We start from the raw sequence: 14,428 nt of genomic DNA on the forward strand, positions 1-14,428 counted from the left end.
ACCACAGCCTTCAGTATGGACTGCACCTCAACATAAAGAAAACAATCATTCCAACAACTGGACCAATGAGCAATATCATCATAAACGGAGAAAAGATTGAAGTTGTCAAGGGTTTCATGTTACTTGGATCCACAATCAACACCCATGGAAGCAGCAGTCAAGAAATCAAAAGATGCATTGCATTGGGCAAATCTGCTGCAAAAGACCTCTTTAAAGTATTAAATAGCAAAGATGCCACCTTGATGACTAAAGCATGCCTGACCCAAATCATGGTGTTTTCAATTGCCTCATATGCTTGGGAAAGCTGGACAATGAATAAGGAAGACCAAAGAAGAATTGATGCCTTTGAATTGTCGGTGTTGTCGAGAAGAACACTGAATGTACCATGGACTGCCAAAAGAATGAACAAATCTCTCTTGGAAGAAGTACAGCTAGAATACTTCTTAGAAGCACGGATGGTGAGACTATGTCTCACATACTTTGGACATGTTGTCAGGAGGGATCAGTCCCTGGAGAAGGGCATCATGCCTGGTATAACAGAGGGTCAGTGAAAAAGAGGAAAACCCTCAATGAGATGGATTGACACAGTGGCTGTAACAATGGGCTCAATCATATAGCAAAGATGGTCAGGATGGTGCAGGACCATGCAGTGTTTTGTTGTGTCATGCACAGAGTTGCTCTGAGATGGAACTGACTCCACAGCACCTAACGACAACGATAACGTGTCTGTACACGTGCACACACATATACAGAGTAATGCTGGCCTCATAAATACGTGTGGAAGCATGGATTATTTACTAAATGCTATTGGGAAATGGGCTTCAGCCTCATAGCTACACAAAATGAAACCCAAAATTGATTAAAACCCATACATAAAAGGAAATGTTATACAACGTTTAGAAGAAAATTCAGAAGAATACTGTTATGACTTTGGGTCTAGGGGAGATGTCTTAAACAAGAAGGGAAAAACATTAACCATAAATGGAGGAAGATTAATGGGTTCGACTATAGTAACATTAAAGACTTCTGGTTAGCAATGGACACCATATACAATCTCTAAAAAGAAAGTGAATGAGTAGAAGGCTATGTTTGTAAATTACGTGAATAAAACATAACTAATACTTTGAAAGTGTAAAGAAGCCCTGCGAATTATGAAGAAAATGTCAAGCAACCCAATATAGAAGTGAACAAAGGTATAAATGGTCAGTTCACAGAGGGAAAACTTGAATGGCTGATAATCATATGGAGAAGTGCTCTGCTTCCTCAGTAATAGGGAATTAAAAATTAAAAGGAGACATGATTTTGTGTACTCATAAGAAGAGCAAAACTTAAAAAGTCAGATAGAGTTCAGGGCTAAAGAGGATATGAAGAAATAGAAACCCCCATTCACTACCGGAGAAAAAGGATATTGGAGCAAACATTCAAGGGAGCAGTCAAAAGATTTAGGGAAATCAAGTATGAATATAACCTACACCCAATCAGTCCTGCTCCTTGATATACATCCAAGAGAAACTCTCAGATAGGTAGCCAAATAAGACTCGAGAATGATGCCTATCACAGCACTGTTGGCAATGGTGAAGAGTTTGAAGCAACAAAAATATCCAATTAATGTCCATTTAAATGGCATTATTATATATGCAAAAAATAGAATAATACATTTCAGTTAAAAAGAATGAACAGCTATCGATATAGATCCATTTAAAAGGCACAATGTTCAGTGGAAACAGTGTGCAGAATTAGATGCATACAGCACAATATCATTGGGGTAAATTTAATATTCAGGTTCAGTGCTTAGAGCAGGGAAAAGGATGGAATATTGGAGTTGTGGAAATTAAAGGTATGAAAACATAAAAGTGGGAACATTCATCAGTCATTGAAAATAGCATGCCAGAAACTGAGATTTTATAAATCTGTGGGCTGAGAAAAAAAAAAAAGCAAAATCTCTTACAGTGCCTTCTCCTACTGTCTATGCTAATTCTGCAAGCTCTAGAACTCTTATTTTACAAAGGATTCTTTTTTCTTTTCTGTAACCCCTGTAACCATGAAAGAGCACCTATGGTTTCAAAGCTCCCAACTGCTTTGAATCAAGGATTGAAAAATGACACCCTGGACACAATCTTCGTGGACTTTACCATGGAGAAAGGGCACTTAGATTGAGGATTTAGAAAACATACACATTAGCTAGAGTAAGAACAAAAGAACAATGCAAGAAAGGGCAATAATAATCTATCCCCAAGTGCGTATAAGTGTACTGAATCCAAGAACGTTTTAAAATTTATATAAACTCAAACCTAAAGATTGGGGCGGGAGGGGAGCAGAGAGAGGTGTTTAAATGGTGGAATAAAGACATTGGAAATCATGAAAGCTACCACTAGGAACAGTGAGCAGGATGGACTACAGAGGGAAGAATTGCAAGGGTTGGAGGAAAAATGCCTGCATAGATCAAGTGGAGTGAGTTGGGGAAGAACGGGAGAAGCAGTATAAAAAAATCAATAACATATAAAAAAGGTTGCCTAAAAAAAATTGGTAACCTATTTTTACAATCCCAAACTCAAGCCAGTTAGAACAGACTTCTTTTTTCTGCCAGCTGACTTGTTGATTTAGGAAATGAAAAACGGCTATTACTTCTAAGAAATCTGCTTTTAAACTTTGTATCCTCTAAACTCAAAGTGATTTGTTTTGAGGGTCATTGCTTCTTGTGAAACAAGATGTTTTAATGATAAAACACAATCATGGAGGCGGAGGTAGGGTAGCTTGGAATAAGGCTGTGCTGTTCACTGTATAGAATCCCTGGGTGGTACAAACAGTTAATGTCCTCAGTTGCTAATGGAAAGGTTGGAGGTTTCAGTCCACCCGGAGGCATCTTGGAAGAAAGGCCTCGTGAACTGCAAAACAAGCCATTGAAAACTCTACGGAGCTTAGTTCTATTATGACACACATGGTGTCACCATGAGTCAGAGTCGGCTAGAAGACAGCTATTTTTTGTTTATTTTGTTTTTTTTGGTTTACTATATGCAAACTGGGCGCCCTGGTGGGGCAGTGGTTAAGAGCTCGGCTGCTAACCAAAATGTTGGCGGTTCCAACCCACCAGCTGCTCTGCGTCAGAAAGAGGTGGCAGCCTGCTTCCGAAAAGATTACAGCCTTAAAAACCCTAAGGGCAGTTCTTCTCTGTCCTATTAGGTTGCTATGAGTCAGAACTGACTCCATGGCAATGGATTTGGTTTTTGGTTTTTTATGGAAGTGATCTAACAAACTTCCAGGAAGTGCTCCCTTTTAAAGGGTGTCGTTATCAGACACATACGCTACATTTGTAAGGAAATATAAATTACCTCATCAGCCACAGGTTCTTTTGTATCTCTTCTGATCTCTGGAAAAAAAACATTTAAGCACAATGTTTGAGGATGGAAGGCATTGTTGCCTCATTCCTCCTGTATCAAGGCCGTATATTGTCAACAGTTAATTTTCTGATCAGTTATTTACGATGGTAGTAGTCTATTAAGAAGAAGCAGGTTTTGAGGCAGTTATGAAGAAGCCCTGCCATTTCAGCAATCTCTCAAGGCATTCTTGGACTTTTCCTATAGTGCTGTAGCATGTTTACAGGGTGTCTGAAAACCAGAGAATGATAGTGAAAGATTCTGCTTCTTATCCACTCTGTTTCGGAACCTTTTGTCTTGGCTCTAGGGGTTCCCTTTTCTTGAGCTCTGCTGGAAGAGCTAAGGACTTGGGCTCTTCACAAAGGCTGCTGACCTTCTGGGCCAGATTTAAGTGTCTCTCTGCATTGCCTCCCCTCTGGAGGTGAAGAGGAAGGTAAACACTTCTGCGTCCTGAGTCTGGTTTCTGTGATTGATGTTGCAACTCCTGATTTCCAGGACATATGATCCATTAGTGGAAATGGGCACACAGGAAACCTCAGTGCCAATGAGTTAAGTGCCCATTGCTGCACTCAGTGAACAGTCTGCTGATCTCAATTGTAGGCAATTAACAGTGATTAGCAAGTGCGTGCTTCGTGGGTGGCTCAATGAGATTCTTCTCACTGATGAGACAAACTCACAAACAACCCAGAGAGTTATTGCCATGAAAATGCAAAGGAAAAGCTCAAATCACTGTGCAAGGGCATCTGACCAAAGGAGGACTCTTGTGAATGTTTTAATTTTGCCTCTTAAACCTCTCATTAACTCTCACACAATCCAGTAATATGCAGGGAGGTTCGGATCATTATTTAGAATTCAGATACTCTTTATACATCCTGAGTTAGTGAAATTAGGACAAGAAGAAGATAAATCCCCACAAAATTGTGCAACCCTGGGGAGCACAGCTATTTCTTACTTATCTTGGATTTTCTTTCCAAGCTAGCACAATATCTTGCGCCTAGGGAATCTCAATAAATGTTGGTGAAACTGAATTGAAATCAGGCTTCCTTCTCCCAGATACTAATAATCATGTGAGTTTCTTCTTGTTTCCATTCTTTTTATTTTTTGCTTTTTTATTTGATATTTTTTCCTGTTCTTTCTTTCTCTCCTGCCTTTTTTTTTATCATTATGACTATATTTTAAATGTGCTTCTATACTTTAGTTATGTTTGAGAGATTTATTAAGTAGAAATTAATTACAAATTTTTACTTCCCTATTGACTTTTATTATAATTGCATAGAAGCATTCCCACCAAAATATTTGAGCTCAAAGTCATGGTGAAGAAAAACTAATATCCATTTCAAAGAACTTTCTGCTACTGGCAATACGCAATTATTCTTCCATACTGCAAGAAAATAATCAAGTGGACAATTACTTTACGTGTTCTTTAAATACACATATATTAAATCACATCATATAATTTCCATTTCCTTGGGAGTCCTCTCTGACTTTATGAGATTTGCATGTCTAACTAATCACATGAGCTATGCCAGGTATTCAGAGACATTCACTAACTGAAAGAACCTCATATTGATATTGTTTTAACAAACGTAGGCTATATTAGTTGACTAGTAGGTGCAGGACGCTCTGTGAAGGCAAGGACCACCTCTGCATGTTTATGATCAAATCTCCGGTCGCTAGCCAAAAGGTGGAAACAACCTAAATGTCCATCAACAGATGAATGGATAACCAAAATATGGTACATGCATGCAATGGAATATTATGCAGTCATAAAGAGAAATGAAGTGTGATACATGCTACAACATAGATGAACTTTGAAAATGTTATGTTGAGTGAAGTAAGTCAATCACAAAAGGACAAATATTGTACGATCTCACTTATAGGACTATCTGGAACAGGCGACTGTATACAGACTAAAGTTTATTAGTGGTTACCAGTGGTAGGGGGAGGGAGGAAGAGGAGATCATTGTTTGGGAAGCACTGAGTTCATGTTCATGGTAATGGAAGATTTGACAATGATTATTGGTGATGGTTGCACAACATGACTAACGTAATTGGTATCACAAAATTGTACACATGAATGGACAAATGTGTTTTTACAACAATTTAAAAAATGCAAAAAAAAACCCTCCAGTGCCTGGCACACACTTGATATCTGGTAGAGTTGAAAGAATGAATTATTTAATTACTTGGTACAAAATTAAAACAGGGATATAATTTCCTAAAAATCTAAGTGTATTCCATTTTCTTAGTACTTCTTAAAGGAACCATTCATTACTTTAAAGTCTCCTTCAAGTCAGCACATAACGACATAGTAGAAAACAACATATTATGCTACCAAATCATTGGTGATCATGCTTTAGTAAGGAGCATTTTATTCTTTAAAGGATACTCTTGGTCAATGTAGTATTTGAATGGGTAATTACAGGTCCCATAAGTAAGCCCTGCATCTCAATATCTAGGGGCAAAGTAAGAAAGTGACCTTTACTGAAGCTAATGAGAATCAATGGCTAATGGATGGAACTAATTGTAACCTGACTGTCATTATGATTCAGGTCAAGCTATCTTTACTTTACTGAAACACAATTTTACCTTTGTTCTAACTCTATTTTCACCAAGCAGTCATCTGATTATGATCCAGTTTTCTTGTTATAATTCTTAATCTAGGAAAGATGTTCCCTAGATAGAGGGAATACACTTTTTCAATTATTAGGGAAATATCCTTCTCATTGTAAATGCAGAATTTAGCATTATGCTTTACATATTAGCCAACTTTGAATGTGCTCAGCATTAAACAGTTTTCTAGATATCCAATTATCCCTGATTGAAGTGATTAAAATATAAGGTTTTTTTTGTGTGTGTGTGTGTGTGTGTACAAAACTGAAGAATGAAGCTATCAAGACACAGTGATTTTATTGTTCTCTCCCCAAATTATCCACAATGTTGTAGCCTGCCTTTGTTAAATTCTCCACCTTAACCGAAACGGTAACTCTGAACATCATTTCATGCAAAGCTATTCATGCCTAGGCTGTGTCAAAGTTCAGGTTTGCCTCATACCTCCGCAAAATCCTGGTTTTGAATAATCTGAGACCAGATTACACCAAAAAAAACATAAAAAATAAAAAACCCCAAACCCATTGCCATAAAATCAATTCCGACTCATAGCAACCCTATAGGACAGAGCAGAACTGTCCCATAGAGTTTCCAAGGAGCGGCTGGTGGATTCAAACTGCCTGCCTTTTGGTTAGCAGCGGAACTCTTAACCACTTCACTACCAGGGCTCTGAGGCCAGATTAATACTGTTTAATCCTGCATCTTCTTCCCTCTCCTTTTGACACTTTGGTATGAATGAATCACTTTAGCCCTCAGTACTTCTGATTATTTTTATAAATTTGTAGTAATGAGGTGCTTGAAATTGAACAAATCATGTTCCAAGGGTTCTCTTTTTGGGAACCATTAATACCTATCATCAATATCACCTTAATAACGTTTATGTATAATTAGACTAAAGATTTATTTTTGTGTGCTTCCTCAAGCATTGATTTATCAACCATAAAAACAGTCACTTCCTTACTTGTTCAAAAATCAGTTCTATTTTAGGCTGTGATGATGCAGCCACCCACCATCACCCACTGCCACTGTGTCAATTCTAACTCATAGAAACTCTATAGGAGCAGCTAGTGGGTTTGAACCACGGACTTTTTGGTTAGCAGTCAAGTGCTTAACCACTGTGCCACCAGGGCTCCTTAATAATGAAACTAGTAAAAGAAAAAAAAAATCTCCATTATCATAAAGAATATATGTTTATGTTAGTTTTTTTAATTCATATTTCTATTTTAAATAAATCCCATGATTTTTAACGCATTCAAATGAAGTCAAAATTCTTTTGCTACTTTGTCATGTTTAAATAATAACTTATTGTTCAATGTTTGGTTATGTTTTGGAGAGTACCCTTTTCTTTGTATATCAGCAATACTGTGCTGTTCATTTTCTAATCTATTGATGTTTGAAAAATCAAGTTAAAACTCACCTTTGTTGACTTCGATTTTGTTGTTAGTTGTCACTGAGTTCATTCTAACTCATGGTGACCTTATGTGTGCCGGTAGACCTGCTCCATAGGGTTTTAAGGGCTGTGACTTTTTAGAAGGAGATAGCCAGTTTGTTGTTGTTGTTCTTAGGTGCTGTGGAGTTGTTTCTGACTCATTGGGACCCTATGTACAACAGAATGAAACACTGCCCAGTCCTACACCACCCCTCAAAATTATTGTTATATTAGAGCGCATTGTTGTAGCCACTGTGTCAGTCCATCTCGTTGAGGGTCTTCCTCTTTTTCAATGACCTTCTACTTTACCAAGCATGATGTCCTTCTCCAGGGACTGATCCCTCCTGATAACATGTCCAAAGTATGTGACATGTAGTCTCACCATCCTAGTTTCTAAGGAGCATTCCAGCCGTACTTCTTCTGAGACAGATTTGTTCATTCTTTTGGCAGTCCATGGTATATTCAATATTCTTCACCAATGCCACAGTTCAAAGGTGTCAATTCTTTTTTGGTCTTCCTTATTCACAGTCCAGCTTATAAGGCGATTGCAAATGCCATGGGTTGGGTCAGGTACACCTTAGTCTTCAAGGTGACATCTTTGCTTTTCAGGACTTTAAAGAGGTCTTTTACAGCAGATTTGCCCAATGCAATGTGTCTTTTGATTTCTTGACTGCTGCTTCCATGGGCATTGATTGTGGATCCACGTAAAATGAAATCCTTGACAACTTCAACCTTTCCTCCATTTATCATGATGTTGCTTACTGGTCCATTTGTGGGGATTTTTGTTTTCTTTAGATTGAGGTGTAATCCATACTGAAGGCTGTGGTCTCTGATCTTCATCAGTAAGTGCCTCAAGCTCTCTTTACTTTTAGAAAGCAACGTTGTATCATCTACATATCTCAGGTTATTAATGAGTCTTCCTCCAATCCTGATGCCCTGTTCTTCTTCATATAGTCCAGATTCTCAGATTATTTGCTCAGCATACAGATTGAGTAGGTATGGTGAAAGGATACAACCCCGATGCACACCTTCCCGGACTTTAGCTAAGTTAGGTTAGTAATACTTAATCTCATACTTCCTCTTGGAAAAGTAGATTAAAAATTTCATTTTCTAGGCTGTGTGGCCAAATATCATATTCTAAATCAATTATCTTAAATATTTTTTATCAGCTTTATTAAAGTATAATTTATACCCAATAAATTTGTTGAAGTGTGCTGTTTGATGAGTCTTGATGAATTTATATGGTTATGTAACTACCACTACAATTAAGATAGGGAACATTTTTATCTCGCCAAAAAGCTCTTCATTCTCCTTCTGTGGAATCATACAATATGTGGTGTTGTTAGTGTTTGGTGCCACCAAGTCCATTTCTGACTCATAGTGATCCCATGTGATGGCATAGAACTGTCCCATAGAATTTTCTTGGTTATAATCTTTATGGAAGCATATTGCCAGGTCTTCCTCCTTCAGAGCTGCTGGGTGTGTTTGAACCACCAACCTTTTGGTTAGCAGCTGAGTGTTTACCCATTGCAGCATCATTATTATAAATGAGATTCACCCTGTTGTTTCATTTATCAGTAGTTTGTTCATTTTTATTGCTGAGAAGTATTCCATTATATGGATATAACATATTTAATTTATCCATTTGCCAGTTGATGGATATTTGGGTTGTCTTCAGGTTTTGAAATAACAATAGTAATGAATAAATGGCTATTATAAATAAAGCTGCTATGCATATTCACGTACAAATCTTTGTGTGGACATATGTTTTCATTTCTCTTGATTAAATACCTATGAGTGGGATGACTGGGTCTGTGAGATTCGAAACCAAGATATTCATTAGGAACAATGCAGAGAAATACTGAATTAGTTTGGGAAGCTGTGAAAAATAGAGTTTTGACTTAAATATCAGGGATAAACTTGAGACTGATGTAAAGAAAGAATCTTAATTTCACAGAGACTAAATAAACATTTGTTGGAAGATTTACTAAGTTTAGCAACAGAAGGGACAACTAAAAGTGAAACTGACATAGGTGTGAAAGCTTTATATTTCTGTTAACTCATATAAGGAATTCAAGTTAGTAATTCAGTTTAATTCAGACTTTCATTAAAAAATTAATTTTATTTACATTTTCTTTTATTAAATAAATTCCTACTCTCTACTTTAAGGAGCCCTGGTGACCTGTGGTTAAGAGCTTGGCTGCTAATCACTAGGTCAGCAGTTCAAATCCACCAGCCATTCCTTGGAAACCCTATGGAGCAGTTTTACTCTGTCCTATACGGTCGCTATGAGTTGGAATCAACTCAGTGATAATGGGTTTGGTTTTTGGTAGATTGAAATTGACTCAATGGCAATTTTTTTTTTAAACTCGTAACTAGCTGGCTTTATGGACTATGCTGCCATTCAAATCTTGGAGGAGGAAAAAAGTAGTAAAGAATCAAAAATGCCATAGCCCTAGAGATAGAGCCTCTAGAAGAGATATTACCAAAATGTTAACATGAACATCAGGAAAAGTGGCAGGTTCTGTTTGAAACTAACATTGGGTCTTTTTTTTATCCCGTTGATGAACATTCTGCATTGTAAGAAACAATAGGTTTTAGAGACAAGACAGCAAAAAATTTGGAAAGAAAGTGGCTAAGTTTTGCCACTAATAATGTGGGATGAACTTGAGCAAGCGCATCAGTTTTTTCATCTGTAAAAGGTGTAACAACAGTGCCAACGTGATAAGATTATAATGTGGAGTAGATGTATGTATGTTGTGTGCCCTGAAATTTATGTTAAAATGCTTGGAAAGAGCCTAGAACATGGTTTAACCTTTTAGAAGTATTTTCTTCAAACTTATATGTAATATGCCAATAAGCACACACATATTCACATATATATTTTAAAATGACAGATAATTTGCACATGCATTTGATTTTTACAAAAGGTACATTTAAATTGTTTTAGAAAATATAGAAAAACATAAAGAAGAAAATTAAAATTACCAGTATTCTTTTTACCTAGAGGTAATAATTGTTAATGCGTTAGTCTGCATGTTTCCAGTTTGTCTACTAGGTATATTAATGCACAATGTTTTGTTTTACAACTGTGTTGATATTATATATTCTATTTAAAATGTATCCTGCTTTATTCGCTTAACATTATAATATGAGCACTTGGGTCGCATAAGTTCATACTTCATGATAGGAAAACCTGTTGGGTCTGTGATGAGGCCAGGGAGTAGACACTTGTCTGAAAAGGGCCTGAGAGGTCTAGTTTGATGCTAATTTCAAATTCAAAAGATAGTGGGGAAATTGGCCATTTGAGGAGCTTCTTAATAGGTAATTGTTACTTATCTAGGGAAAGATTTTCAGACCAAACTGAAAAGTGATGGATCCAATGTGCATATGGGTATTTGGCCTTGATACAATTTGTTTCTGAATTGTTACAAACAGCAACAATTCTAGTATTATGGATATGAATACCCATCAGGGAAGTGGGTTTTCTTGGTCAGTATCTCTTGAATGTCATAGCTGGAAACAAAACAAAATAAACTAATGAAAACATTGCATTGATTCTTCATAAGCAAAAGAAGAGTATTGCAAAATTCACACTTTCATTCAACTTGGGTGGCCATCATGTGCAGGTTGTGGTGCACTGTGGGAGAGTAATAAAGCACAAGCCTTTCTCTCAAGAAACACTCTACCATGTGAAATGAGGCACAAAGACAGATGATTGCAGTAGAAGTTGATACCATACATTGATGTTGTTCACCAGGAAATAGCATGTCTTATCAGAGATTTTGAAAATATTTCCAATGTTTTTCAAAACAGAAAGACTACTGAGAATGGAAAACATCAAGCTTTATTTTAAGAGATGGAGAGTTTCTACTATTTTCTTTATGAAATACCAATTTTTCTGCTTTACTTTAATAAATCCAGATATTTAAGATGAAATTTCATGATGAAACAGTATCTTTACTTATGTTGAGATTTTTAGAGAGGTGGAAATTAGCCAATGAGCACTAATTAATGGTTAAGTTATGGTAACGAAATGAAGACAAATTGTTCTGACACTTGAAAAATAATTCTAAAACTGACTCACCACTGTACTGAAATCTTAGACCAAGTGTTGCTCAAGAAGCCCTGTGGGTGCAGTGGTTAAAGAGCTTAGCTGCTAACTGGAAGGCTGATGGCTCGAACTCACCAGCAGCTCCATGGGAGTAAGCTGTGGCAATTTGTTTTCATAAAGATTACAGCCTTGGAAACCCTATGGGGCAGGTCTACTCTGTCCTATAGGGTCTCAGTGAGTCAGGATCGACTCAACTGCAAAGGTTTAAGTAGTGTTTGATCTTTTTGTTCTAATTAGATTTATTTATTTCCAATATCTTTCAAAGAGACTGAGAACAGATCACAAAAAAAGGCTCATTATGCAGCAATATCGTTTGAACTTTTTAAAGACAAAGTGATTCTTGATATTGCAGAAATCTATATGATGCTCAGGCTTTCCTCAGTAAACAAATGGCAGCAATAACATCTTTAAATCATCCTCTCAGATACAGCTCAGCTATGGCTCTGCTTGTACAACTTATGCCACTGAATGTATAATAGCTGGGGAAAGTATTTCCTGGAGACAGAACTGCCTCATCAAAACTCAATTCAAAAAAATATTCAATAAAACAGAAAGATAAAAAACACCCCCACAAACTCCAGATCAATCCATGGGAAATCAAACAACTTTTAGGAAAGGCCATGTGCTGATTTTATTAAGTCAAGTGAGCTATGCACAAGTATGACCAATATTCTGCATGTGCTCTGCCTAGTCACTGGTGTAGAATTGTAAATCAGCGTGCTCACTGTTGCCTAATCTTAATGAAAAGCCCTTGACTGAGACCCTTATTTGAAAGTGCTGGGAACTGAAATGCTTAAAGATATGTGAGATGACTAGCTCAGGAAGCCAGAAAAAAGCAAACAAATAACAACCCATTTGTCCTGGAGTCTGACTCAGGGCTGCTCCACCTGTGTCAGAGTAGCACTGTGCTCCACAGGGTTTTCATTGGCTGGTATTTTGGAAGTAGAAAGTAGTAGCCTTTCTTCCAAAGTACCTCTGGGTAGACTTGAATCTCCAACTTTTTGGTTAATGCAACTTTTTGCATTGCCCAGGGACTCCTAGATCAGGAGGTAAAAAAAAAAAAGGAGATACAGGGGGAAAATAGAGAGCATAGGGTAATGAAAGCTTGAATATCTGTGATGCATTTGGCTTGCCACAGCTAGACTCTTGATAGAAAGCCATCAGGTGGAGAACAGTAAGATGTGTGATAGTCAAAATATTTAACAAACCACATGGCACGGGGATGGACCAATCAGAAAGGATACTGGCTGTAAACAACAAATATGGCAGTCCTGGTGCCGGCCATTTGGATGTTAGCTCTCATTGTCCCCTGTTTATGAGATTTCATCTGAGGTGGCATTTACTTCGACAATTAGAAGAGATTAGATGACAAATCATACCTCCCTTTTGCACATAAAGGAGCAGCATGTAAGAGGAACTGGTATCTATATCTTTGCACACACACACAAAAAGTTTGGTTATCATTTTATTTATTAAGCAAACACTTATCAAATGTCTACATTGTGTTAAGTTGGGAGTCCATTATTAAACCTTTCCCATTATGTGACTTGCTTTTATCTAAAATAGATGATAGAGCTGGAAAGAAATTTGGGGCCATCTAATATAATCTTTTTATTTTACTGATAAGGAAACTGAGGTCCAGACTGATTATGTAACGAATATTTATAGGACGTCTACTATGTGCCAAGCACTCTTCTAGGTGCTATGGATAGAGTGGTAAACATGTAAAACATAAGAATCTTCCTCTCATGGAGCATACCTTCAAGAAAACAAGATTCTTTCAGATAGTGATGTGAGCCAAGAAAGTGATAAAATGGTGGGCTGTGATAGAGTGTGATGGTTAAGGTTGTGTGTTAACTTGGCTGGCCCATGATTCTCAGTGGTTTGGCAGTTATGATGTAGTCTGGCAATCATATAATGATGTAATCATCACCATGATGAGATCTGATATAAAGTGATCACCTCCGTGATGGGATCTGTTGTGAGTAGCCAATCAGTTGAAAGGAATTTTCTTTGGAGGTGAGGCCTGCATCCAATATAGGTGGACTTACTGACAAGGCTCATGGGGTTTTGCTTGATCTGGATCCTGAAGCTGGCTCCTGTTCATCTGCCCCCTAGTTTTTGGAACTTGAGCTAGCAGCTTACTTACTGATGTTGGGATATGCCAGCCTCTGTGGTCTGGATCTTGGGTTCGCCAACTCCTGTAGCTAGGTGGGTGGGTGGGGGCGGGGGAGGAAGAAGCCTCCAACCTGACACATGGATTTGGAACTTACAACCATGTGAGTGATTTCCTCCATCATTCTCTCTCTCTCTCTATATATGTATATGTACACACACACACACAGATACTTCGCTGGTTTTGCTTCTCTAGAGAACCCCAGCCTAAGACAGAGTGCCTGTGGTTAAAGACTTTCCACCTAAGATTTGTTGTTTAAAGAAGGCCTCATAAGAAGGTGACATTGAATTGCAACCTTAATGAAAAGGAGGCAACAGGCTGACAAAGTTATGGGGGCAGAACGTTCTAAACAGAGAGAATAGCAAGTGTAAAGAACCAAACCTGGCATAAAGAAGAAACAGGAATAAGATCCGTGTGGCTGGGGTGTAGTGAGTAAGCCAGAGAGCATTATTATTACATGAAGGTGAAAAAGTGGGAAGGGGCCAGATCACAGAGGGCTTTTAGGTCTTGGTGAGTTGTTTTTTAGTCTAAGTGTTGTGAAGATATAGTTATATTTATTACTTATTATATGTAACATGTATATGTAAACATGTGGAAACCCTGGTGGCATAGTGTTTAAGTGCTACCATGCTAACCAAGAGGTCAGCAGTTCGAATCCACCAGGCGCTCCTTGGAAACTCAATGGGGCAGTTTTACTCTGTCCTACAGGGTTGTTATGAGTCGGA

This window comes from Loxodonta africana, chromosome 5 (genome assembly GCF_030014295.1).
Source record: "Loxodonta africana isolate mLoxAfr1 chromosome 5, mLoxAfr1.hap2, whole genome shotgun sequence".
Taxonomy (NCBI): Eukaryota; Metazoa; Chordata; class Mammalia; order Proboscidea; family Elephantidae; genus Loxodonta; species Loxodonta africana.